The following is a 12,561-nucleotide window of genomic DNA, read 5'->3' as shown; positions in this document are numbered from 1 at the left end:
ACACACATGTTCTCACAGATAAACACACGCACCCACTCACACAAATGTACCCACAGACACAGGCACCCACAGATATACACACACAAACGTACGCACAAATACACACACTCAAACGTACCCACAGATACACACACACACAAATGTATCCACAGACACAGGCACACACACACACACACACACATACACGCACACACACGAACCCACAGATACACACATGCACACACACAAACACACACAGATACACACACACCACACATGTACCCATGCACCCACAGATACGCACAAAAACAACCTTGAAGAGCTGTGGTGTGAACAAGCAGATGGGAGGGTGACAGAAAGGGAGGTGGAGTTGAGAGGGGGTGGGGGTGAAGTAGAACGGGGGGTAGAGTAGGAGTAGAGAGGGGGTGGGGGGCGGAGTAGAGGGCTGGATGGGGGGGAAGTGGGCAGTTGGTGGGTTGAAGGCTGTTGCAGTTAGAAACCCTAATCTCCCCTACCAGCTGTCTCCCTCAGAAACCACCGCCAAATGCCACCATTGTCCTGACCTCTCAGTTCACTGCCTCTGCTTCTTCCCTCTTTTATTCTCTTTTCCTTCTCTCCTCCGTTTCTTTTTACCACCCCCCCCCCCCCCGCCCCCTCCCGTGGTCTCCCCCCTCATTCACTGTGAGACAGACGGGACCAAAGTTTTTCCTCTTTGTTAGGAGGACTTTTCTTCCTCTTCCTCTTCCTCATCTGTTTTCGCAATATTCTCCCGGCGCTGCCAGCAGGGCGATTGTTTTCGAGTCGAGCGGCGGTGGCCGTTCCCGCCTTTCCATCTTCCGGAACTCTCCGCCATTATTCACGGACGTCCCGGAAACCTTTCCAGACAGGATTTCATTGGCCTTCTTTAAAAACAGGTGTTGATAAGGCTGAAAATAGTAAGGGTTGGCTCCCAATGCTAACATTTCTCAGGTGGCACCAGTGACCCCTGGAACTGTGAAACCCATTACCTGTTCCTGACTGGGACCATTCCTGACACACACACACACACACACACACACACACAAACAAACACTTGAGTCCAGGGAATGTCCTGTTCCTCCACTGCCATGTTGATAGTTCAAAGTGGTTTGTCTTTTATTTCAACACATTTTCTCCATGGCTTACTCATTTGGAATAATAATTTAACTGCCCCCCATAACATCATGTGCCCTATAACTCAAGCAATGTCCCGGCCAGGTCCATTCAAACCGCTGCCCTGATTCATCCAACGGACACTCTCTGTATTTCCTAAACAGTTTGCACCTCAAATATAAACATTTTAGTTCCTGGTTTAAAGAAAAAAAACGACTACCTTATTTTTTTCCGCTATTACCGACCGCTAGACAACATGTTCTCAGGGTTTGTTTCCCAAAGGTCACTCTTTTTTTCCCAGGGAGAAGTCGTTGGGGGGCGGCACGGTGGTGCAGTGGGTAGCACTGTCTCCTCACAGCAAGATGGTCGTGGGTTCGAATCTCGGCCTGGGGCCTTTCTGTGTGGAGTTTGCATGTTCTCCCTGTGTCCACATGGCTTTTCTCCGGGTACTCTGGGTTTCCTCTAACTTCCCTGTAGGTATGAGTGTGTGTGTGAATGGTGAGTGAATGGTGTCTGTGCCCTGCGATAGATTGGCGGCCTGTACAGGGTGTACTCCTGCCTCTCGCCCAATGCACGCTGGGGATAGGCTCCAGCACCCCCCGCGACCCTGCTCAGGATAAGCGGGTATGCATAACGGATGGATGGATGGAAGCCGTTAGCCTCATGCGGCTCCTGTGGTTTCCTGGCTGGACGTGCGAAGCGCTCTCCGGAGCGAAACGCGGAATTCGCGCTCTCGGTTGTCTGGGACGCGGAGCTTAGGCAGACACATTCAGCTGTCGCGGGGGCCTGGTGGCGGGTTAAGCCGATTAATCCTTAAAAAAAATAAACTCAACGGCGGAGTTGCTAGGGGACGGCCACCTCCCCTGGCTGCCATTGGTGCGATTCATGGGCTTCGGTGTTAAAAGAGCGTCCTGATTGGTTGCCGGGCGACTGGCAGTCCCTCCCCCTGCCTTGCCTGTAACGGTCTATTCTGCCCTCTACCCCTCCCCCTCCATTGGCTAATTAGACCCAGTCACAGGTGTTGATGTCATGTCCAATCAGCCCATCTCAATGGGCTGGTGCTAATTCCACAGTGCGCACAGGTCATAATGGCCTGACATCCCATTAACCGCTAGTGGTACCATTTTTTTAAATGTCTGTACATTTTTATCGAATTAAGAAACATAAGTAATGAAGGAGCTGGGAAGCGAAGTGTATGGGGACCCTCTGTTTTAGGATTGTGGGTGGGAGGGTTAGGGAGCATACACTTTGCTTCCCAGCTCCTTCATTACTTATGTTTCTTAATTCGATAAAAATGTACAGACATTTAAAAAAATGGTACCACTAGCGGTTAATGGGATGTCAGGCCATTATGACCTGTGCGCACTGTGGAATTAGCACCAGTGTCTGAAATTCTACAGGAATGCTGTCTCGGACATTGTTCTAGAATGTTCCGTAAAGGCTTGATTCGGTTCATAACTGACCATGAGAAGACCACGACACGTGGATAGCATCGCTGGCGTGACCCCCTAACTGCTGGTTAGGTAGTTGTGCTCTGTGGATTGGAGGGTTGTCACCTTGAAAGAAGGTTCTCAGGGATGAAATGATCAATCGATCCCATTTAGTAAGCCACAGCAGAACCACCAGTACCTGTGACCATTGGGTTTCCAATGTCTGCAGTACTTGTATGTGTACACATGCACATGCACATGACCCAGGAAAGGCAAGTGAAAAGGGAGTGGAGTTTGAACTCAGTGAATTATATTAATTTGTCTTAAATCTCAGTGGCTGTTCAGTTTTTGACAGAGGCATTGGTGCTTTGGCCAGAAACCTGACAGGAAGAGTAATTGCAGAGTCTGGCAGAGGGCCTCTGTTCAGCACGGGGCTGAGTCTGCCAAGAGATGAGCACGTTGGCAAGGTTTTTATGTGCAATGGGTAGAAGGCTATGTTTTTTACGAGTGACGGGCATGCAGGCTGTGTTTCCTTACAAGCGATGGGTACGTAGGCTATGTTTTTTTTTTTTTTTATGAGCGATGGGCATGTAGGCCATGTTTTTATGAGCGATGGGTACATAGGCCATGTTTTTATGAGCGATGGGCACGTAGGCCATGTTTTTATGAGAGACAGGTACGTAGGCCATGTTTTTATGAGCGACAGGTACGTAGGCCATGTTTTTATGAGCGATGGGCACGTAGGCTATGTTTTTATGAGCGATGGGCACGTAGGCCATGTTTTTATGAGCGATGGGTATGTAGGCCATGTTTTTATGAGCGATGGGTACGTAGGCCATGTTTTTATGAGCGATGGGCACGTAGGCCATGTTTTTATGAGCGATGGGTACGTAGGCCATGTTTTTATGAGCGATGGGCACGTAGGCCATGTTTTTATGAGCGATGGGCACGTAGGCCATGTTTTTATGAGCGATGGGCACGTAGGCCATGTTTTTATGAGCGATGGGTACGTAGGCCATGTTTTTATGAGCGATGGGACGTAGGCCATGTTTTTATGAGGATGGGCAGTAGGCCATGTTTTTATGAGCGATGGGCACGTAGGCCATGTTTTTATGAGCGATGGGTACGTAGGCCATGTTTTTATGAGCGATGGGTACGTAGGCCATGTTTTTATGAGCGATGGGCACGTAGGCCATGTTTTTATGAGCGATGGGCACGTAGGCCATGTTTTTATGAGCGATGGGTACGCGTATAGGGGGGTGTTTTTACGACTGTCGTGACAGCCCTGGTCATATAAGGCGCACCTCTCTCCCTCCACAGCTGCAAACACAGAGCTGGCAACGGCAGGTCACTGTAAACTCCTCAGACTTGTTTTGATCAGAGACGGTGTCAACGCTGTCCGAACCGCTGCTCCTTTTACTTTCAGTTAGAGCAGAGATTTATACAAACTCGTCTGAGACCGTGTGCTCTGAGCAGGCACTAATGAGCCAACATTACTCAAGCTTTCTATTTTCAGCTCTGTTGACATAAATGTTTGGACAATTTGGTCTGAATAAGTTCATCTGCCGGTAAGATAATCGATTAGAATTTTTTTTTCCCCAAGATTTATTTATTTTACTAATCCAATTAATCCATCACAGTTATACTTCTATTTTTTTCATTTTAAAAGTTTGATTTATAAAACAAGTTTCCTGGCTATGTTTTGGTCTTCGTTCAGAAGTGCGGTAACACAGCTACGCTCATACACACACCAGACTCGTCTGTCGTGGAAAAATAAAGTACTGATTCATGATACAGGGCCGGCTTATTGGACAGACTAAACTTGAGCATACAGTCACGGCGTAAATGAAGAAAATAACAAGCGTGTAAATTTGTGCCTTTCCCTCGTCATTATCTGGCCGTTTTATCTCTGACAGCTCTCTCAATGCCATCTTTATCTCCCGCTGCTCCTAAGTGGCATTTGGGAGCGATATAATCTAAACTGCAGCGCGCGCATCCGTTGCCTAGATCAGGACCACGAGAGGCCTTGTGGTGAACGCGACACAGAAAGCAGCTAACTGAACAACGCACGGTCGGTTTCCTGCTGAATTTTGCAAGCAAAATCTAAAATATGTAGTTAACAGTCGTGATATTGACAGCAATCTGGAAACAAACATTTTTGAACAGGGGCAGCTGAAATTGTTGATAAGTGTCCTGCATCGATCAAAGAAAATCCTGCGCCATTTTAAATTTGTAATCAAGGCTGTGGCTACGGGACCGAACGTGCTGCGTTTTGATTGAACCAGTCCCTGGGAATCTCGGGGGGACAGACGGTAGACACAGGCCACCAGAGGGGCGGGGTGGAGGCCGAAAGAGCAGGTCGGGTTGGAATTATGAGATTAATTTCACTCTGGGACAGATTACTGTTCAGCAGCAAAAAGAGACCGCCAATTGTTCGCCATGGCCAGGACATACGTACATACACACTTACACACATACACACTTACAGACATACGGACATACACACATACACACTTACAGACATACACACATACACACTTACAGACATACACACTTACACACATACACACTTACAGACTTACAGACATACGGACATACGTACATACACACTTACACACTTACACACATACACACTTACACACTTACACACTTACACACTTACACACATACACACTTACACACCTACACACTTACACACTTACACACATACACACTTACAGACTTACAGACATACGGACATACGTACATACACACTTACACACATACACACTTACAGACATACGTACATACACACTTTACACACTTACACACTTACACACTTACACACATACACACTTACAGACATACGGACATACGTACATACACACTTACAAACATACGGACATACACACTTACAGACATACACACATACACACTTACAGACATACACACATACACACATACACACTTACAGACATACATACATACACACATACACACATACATACTTACAGACATACATACATACACACATACACACATACATACTTACAGACATACATACATACACACATACACACATATGGACATACAGACATATGGACATACCCACTTACACACATACACACACATGGACATGCACATACACCCATACGCACTTATGGATATACGAACATACGGACACGCGGTCATACACACATACGCACACATGTTCCAGCCCAGACCGGCGTGTCATGTGATCCAGCAGTTTCTCGCACAAGGCCGTCAGTGGCGGTCAGAACGGGGAAAGAGCAGAGAATGAGTTGGCGGGAAAAGAATCGTATGAATCATGCTGAATTCAGGAAAAGGATTCGTCTGAGTTGGGCTTTGTCTGTACAGTAATTCCAGCTGATTTAAATTCCCATTATCTCTCTCCTCAGGGGATTCCCACTCTTAGATGGAAGTGTATTTATTGACTGCGAGTGTGAGTGTGTGTGTATGTTTGCCAAGAGTGGCCTCGGCAAGATTCATAAATCACCTACATCACAAGCAGCCATTAATGAGTGTGCAATGGTCAGGCTCCCTGGCGATAGACAAACAGACACAGATAGATAGATAGATAGACAGACGGATAGATAGACAGACAGATACATAGATAGACAGACAAACAGATAGATAGATAGACAGACAGACAGACACAGATAGATAGATAGATAGATAGACAGACAGACAGACAGACACAGATAGATAGATAGACAGACAGACAGACAGACACAGATAGATAGATAGATAGATAGATAGACAGACAGACAGACACAGATAGATAGATAGACGGACAGACAGACGGACAGACAGACAGACAGAAAGACAGAAAGACAGATAGATAGATAGACAGATAGATAGATAGATAGATAGATAGATAGATAGACAGATAGATAGATAGATAGAGAGGGGGGAGGGGAGTGTGGTTAAATCTATTGGTGGGCCACAGCTGTGCCCATAACCTTGCGGTTCTCAAACTCGGTCCTCTGGATCCCCTGAGAACGTGTTCTTCTGTTCCCTCCAAAATTGCAGTCTCGGTAAAGTAACGAGCTGCTAATTGTTTTTAATTGAACACTTTCAATGCAAACCGTGCAATGAGTCACTCTCTTCAGGCCATTACGTAGACACATTATTCCAGAATAAACTTATCCTGCTTTGACTAAATGTCCTATAATCACATGCCTGATCAAGTCCTGCTTTATTTTAATGTGTTTCATAGCAAAGGCGTTGAACTTCTACCTTCCTGTTGTTTTTTTTTGTACTTTATCCTTCTTGAGCCCTGGCAGAAAAGAAGTTGAAGTGTTTTGATTGTCTGACATATTATAAGCATCTTGGATGACTAAAAAAACTTGCAGTGAAAATGTTTTCAAAAATATTATTTATTTTTATTGGATTATTGATTTCAGCATGGAATAGGGTGACCATATATTGGATTTTTCAAAACAGAGGACAGGGGTAGGCAAGTGTTATGAACGGTGTATGGGACAAGCAAAACCCAACCCCTGATATTTTTAGGAATTTATATATGCCGCCTGAATTTTTTTAGATCCCAGAAGATATTTTTGGTCCCAAAAAGAAGAAAAAAGGACATCTGGTCAGCCTAGCACAAAAGAATTTATGGTTCTTCAAGACCAGAGACTCATGTCCCCTACAGGGGACAAAAATGAATAGCAGAGTCTGAGGTGGCTGTTCAGACAGGGGGGAAGCAGAGCGACTAACATATATAGAGGGGAAGGAGATTCAGGTATTGTAGAGAGTCAAACCCCCAACCATATGGGGATTCAAATATACAGCCTAGATACTCAAATTTGGCCCTCAAAGCAGATTTGAGTACCCCTAGTACATAGCCGGAGAGCTGGCCACCCTGTTGACGGTGCCACTAGCCTTGCCAAGATATTATACTTTAATTTGATTAGACTACAAACTGACATGTTGAAATCAGTGGGGTCTTAATCGCTGAAGAGCGGCCACCTGGTCACCCGGTCACCTGGCGACCGTACGGAACCATCTGTTACAAATTAAGAGCGCGAAACGGAACCCGAAAGCAAATGGCGCTGAGACAGACCCGTATACCGTTAGTGAGTTTCGGGGGGAAAAAGAGCTCGAGCGCACGCTCTCAGCAGCCTTAACGGATCAAGAGATGAGCCGCGGCAAAAAAAACAGCATAATCGGAGGGGAGCGCCGCGATAAGGACTCGGGAGGCAACGTCACAACACGACGTCACAACTTCGCTCCTCTAGCCATTTCTCTCCCTGGCTGAGTAAAATCGTGTGAGTTTCCAAAACCAAGAGAGCGGTAATTTTATATAATGATAAGTGAATGGAAAATTTCGGTGATGTTTATGCAAGACGGAGAAAGAAACCCAAAAAAAATAAGAGCTAAAAAGAGCTAAAAAATCGAACAGCCCCAAAATATTAACTTTGTTCTATTTTTTAAAAATATTTGCTGGAAAATGTCCCAGGACTGGAAAATAACAGTCTCTCACACAAACAGGCACACATATCAAATTTGTGACCATGCTCCAGAATATGGAGTGAAAAAAAAAAAACGTTGAAATGTCACCCTATGAATAAAGTCAGTGTACTTACTTATTTCTGTACATCTGACGTTTGCATGCAGTTCATTTTCTATATTCAAGCCGTAGCTGTGCAGTCAGCCTGACCTTGTTTCCTGCTCATGTTACCAGAAGCAGCATTCAAACATTATGCCTGTTTGTTCCTCATGTTACTGCCATGGCTGTGTCCGAATCAGCATACTTTCCTACTATTGAGTATGCAAGTACACGGGATGATCTGTTTCATACCAGCTTAATCCTTGTGTTCAGTTTGGGTCAATTTGACCTGTTTTAAACTTTTAGCTGAAGAGTAATTATTGTTTTGAGAGATGTACATCATAACCAGCAACTAAACCAGGGTTTAAATTTGCTTTTTGTTTTGTGTTTTCAATTTTTTGTTCATCAGCTGTATTTGTTTTATGTTTTTTTTTTGCCCGTGTGGTTCCTTTAAATATAATAATACAAAGATGAAAAATAATTGAGAAATCTCAGTTCAAAACAATAAACATCAAAAATATACTGCATGTTTCATTTTAATTTCATTTGCCCTCATTCCATAAATCATATTTCCTTTCAATCAGCTGCCAATTAAGGCTTTGAGAGCAAGCTGTGTAGATTCCTTAACCAATCAATGACTTGAATGAAACACCCCCAAAACCAACAGACGCCGCAGCCCTCCAGGACTGGAGTTTGACACCTGCGCTCTAGCTGTTGAATGCCCAACCCTGTTCCTGGAGGTTTTCGCTCCAACCCTAACAAAGCACGTCTCGTTCAACAGCTAGAGATCTGCATTGAGCTGGTTAGTCGAGTCACATGGGCCAAATTTGGGTTGATAGGAAAACCTACTGGATGGTAGATCTCTAGGAACAGGGTTGGTTACCACTGGCTTAATTCAAGCCACTGATTGACTAAAGAGTCAGTTCCCAGATCAGCAGGTGGCCATACCACATTTTCCAGCTTGCCATAATATGATCACCTGAAGCCAGTGAATCAATCAGTCTTACAAGCCCCACACCTGGGTGTGAATTGCTACTGTGGGAGAAGAGCAGAGGACAAAGTCAGTCAGAGCTTGGTGAGTGACAGTTTGCATTTGGAATTGACATTTGTTTGTGCTTGTTTGTTTTTCTTCTGGAATGTTCTGTGAATGGTGAGCTGAATAGGGTCTGAAAATACATGTTTGTTTGTTTTTTTTTTGTTTTAAACTTTGCCTTCACTAGCTGCTCATTTATTCTCTGTTTTCTGGTAATGATGCTCTACAGAGAGTTTTGCTGAGATTACATTATCTGCTTAACGACAACAACAACAAAAAGAGTTTGGATAGAAAATGGGGGCTGTTGCTTTAACTGAAAGTTGTGTAAATGAAAGTCATTGATTGGCTAAAGAGTCTGCCCACCTTGTTTCCAAGGCCTAATTTGGCTGCTTGTTGAAAGAAAACCCCAAACCCTGCAGAGACTGTTGGCCTCTAGGGCTGGGCATTCAGACTGCTCTTCTAAATGATTAGCAATTATGTACAGCTATGCTTCATAATTGTGTTCATAATGCATTACTGGGCTATTGGCAGCTAACTACCTAGCAGGTCAGTAGCAAGATAGTTGCTCCTACTAGTCTCCTTCACAAATGCTGCCTCTCTCAAATTATGTCCATGCTGGATGGGAATGGTTCAAGATGAGAGTGTAGATGACTAAACATGGACAGCGAAACATGTTTGACTTTAGAGTTGTGAAGACCTGCTTCAAAGACATGTTTGTTTAGCTAAGTGTGTGCGTGTGTGCGCGTGTGCGCGTGTGTGCACGCGCAGTGTACCTACCCCAACAACAGTACAGCCTCTGTGCTGTGAACCCATCTGGAATTGGGGGCTTTTATGAACTATGAAAGGTTAACTATTATGCAGATTTTAAGTTAATTTTTATTTAAATGGTCACTTGGATTAGTCCTTTTTTTATAAACAGGCTCTCTTATTTAGTTGTAAAACATTTTATCAGTCCAACATATATAGCAAGCTGTAAGTGGGATTATGCAATAACATTTTGTCAGTTTTCCGAAAAGCTTGGCATAAGTGATAAGACCCATGATGATGATGATAATAATGATACTAATAATAACCTGTCTGTAGTGGACAACTGCAAGCAAGAATTCTGCACTTCTCGAACTCTTACAGGGCATCACAAATGACTGGCCTGTCTCAGCACTGGCCTAAAGTTGCACAGGAAGACCCTCTCCTGGCTTTAACATTTTTTTCTTTGCTTATTGCCATGATGACGCTTCTAAATACCGCGCCGTCCAAAAAAGTAGTGATGTCACCGCATCACTTCCTGTCTGTTTATCATTTTATTACGCAATCCTACATCCCTTCCTGGATCCCAAGGGATGAACGTCGGTTCCAGGGAAGGGAAGATCTGGTCGGTTAAGACAGTGACGGGAGCGCGGTCGCTTCCACGGAAACCCATCGCTGAAGCGCATAGCCGCGTCGGAGTCATTTTCGGGATCCTGGCGGGGAACTTCGAACTTCACCGCACGCTGTCCGCCTTCTGCTCGCATCATCAGGTCACCCGCCATGACGGGCAGGAGGCCGGAACGTTCCGAACGCAGACCCGCTTCGACTCCGTGCTCTGCTCCGTGTTGAATGATGTGCAGACGTGGGAAATTGTGTTGATGGACCTGAATTGTATGAGCCTCCCAGCTCCGTGCACACAAACACTCATTCACACACACATCAGAGAGAACCTACCTAACCGTTTTAGGTACATTTCCATTGTTCATTCCTGCTGACGATATCCTCCATTTTTCCTCCATGGGAGCTTATTCCCCTTTGGTGCGAATGTTAGCGCTAAGCCTTACCTGTGTCCATTAGAAAAATGTCCAAATGTTCGGCTTTCCCGTTTCCTGTATGGCAATAGAATTTGAGCATCCGAGTGCATAACCACTGCACAGCAAATTCGTTTTGCAAAGTACAGTGACATAATGGAACTGCGCATGATCTAACAGCTGCACCGGTGGATTTTGGGTAAAGTTGCATAATCTTTTTCAGGTTAACCTCCTGAGACCTGGGAGGAGGAAAAAAAAGAATTAGGCTCATAAATCTTTTTGATGTAGTACAAGTATCTTGATAACAAAACATGTTGCAGTGAAAATATTTTCACAAATTTTTTTTGTTGAATGTCCCTTGTAGCGTAGGTTTACAAAGAATAAAAGAATGCATGGTTCTTGAGATTTAAGAATGGAAATTTATGTCCCCTAAAAGGGCCATAAATGAATTGTTGGGTTGTTTGGAGATTCATTTGAGATACCTGGTTTGCGAAGTCTTTGAAAAGTGGATGTTACGCTGACATCACTTCAGAAGTGCCCTCATAAGATAAAGGGTGGAAAAAATGATCAAAACGGTCAGGTTTTTCCAGTTTCTTCTCGGGTGATTTAACTTGTGCAGGTAACCATGGTGCCCACTGCAGTTAATGACCTCATAATACTGCTCTTCTAATCTTCTGGTCAGAAGATCTTCCATCTCAACTATTTTTATCCTTTCAGGCATGTTATAAGAAGTGATGAGTAAAAAAATGTAATCTGGAAGAAAATAATGTGAACAAATTAGTTAATTAAGCTTATTCCTATTCCCTGGCTAAAGAACAGGAATTTGTAACGTTTTAGGGGTGTTCCAAAACCCAAGATTGGTCGAGCAAATTATTATTTTATGTTTTTTCCATTCGCTAGCAACTCTGTTTGTCTCCATGCTAAGCTGCTGACTGAAAAGCCATGTGTGGTAACTTCAGAATTAAGCTTCTGTTATGCCACAAAGGCATAAGCATATGTTTATCTGTATTTTACTTCGAGCCAGGTCCCTTAAGTTTTACTAGATTCAGTCAGAAGCACACGTAGATTACTGATGGAGAGAAGACCGCCTCATTTCAGATTTCTTGAGATCTAACTGCTATGTGCACGTAGTTAAACTGGGTACTGTGTCTCAGCCCCTGCAGAGTGAGTCTTTAGCTTGATAATGGTCCCTAATCATTGCATCGCTCAAAGCAGTTCACTGTCCACAATAACTTCTTGGCTTAGTCTCATGAAAATGGCCTGCAGGTACTTGGATGAAGACTTACTGTAAGGGTGTTTTTCCCGTGGATTTGCATGTTCAGGCTTGTCCTGTGGTACTTTGTGCTGGGGTGGTGGCTGGGGGGTGGGGGTCGCTGTACTTGGGGGGGGGGGGGGGGGGTGGTGTCATTTCATGCGGATGTCGCGTGAATATCAGAGCCGAGGCCCCTTCCTTTGCAGACAAAGTAAAACCAATAAAACTCCCCCCACCCCCACAGAATGTTCTGGAAACCATCTGGGGGTGGTGGTCCTGGTGGTGGTGGTGTTTGGGGAGGGGGGTGGGGGGTCACGATTGTGGTCACGGGGGTGGGGGACTGCCAAGGTTCAGCAGCTTTATGATAGAGGGGTGATGGGTGTCTAAGCTCTTCAGCCCTGCTAATGCAC

General features: G+C 44.7%; 1 long non-coding RNA gene across 4 annotated transcripts; it reads left to right on the top strand.

Annotated features, from left to right (window-relative positions):
- Positions 1-8,702: 8,702 nt before the first annotated feature.
- On the top strand, positions 8,703-11,555 carry LOC135239676 (uncharacterized). 4 transcript variants are annotated; one of them, XR_010325454.1, is made up of 2 exons: positions 8,703-9,166; positions 10,253-11,555. It is a non-coding gene; the product is annotated as an uncharacterized LOC135239676 (long non-coding RNA). The 4 variants fall into 4 exon arrangements; XR_010325453.1 differs by having other exon boundaries at positions 10,208-11,555; XR_010325452.1 differs by having other exon boundaries at positions 9,163-9,241; positions 10,208-11,555.
- The last annotated feature ends 1,006 nt before the right edge of the window (positions 11,556-12,561 follow it).

Source organism: Anguilla rostrata, chromosome 14 (genome assembly GCF_018555375.3).
Source record: "Anguilla rostrata isolate EN2019 chromosome 14, ASM1855537v3, whole genome shotgun sequence".
In the NCBI taxonomy this organism is placed as follows: Eukaryota; Metazoa; Chordata; class Actinopteri; order Anguilliformes; family Anguillidae; genus Anguilla; species Anguilla rostrata.
This window is presented reverse-complemented; position numbering and strand designations above follow the sequence as displayed.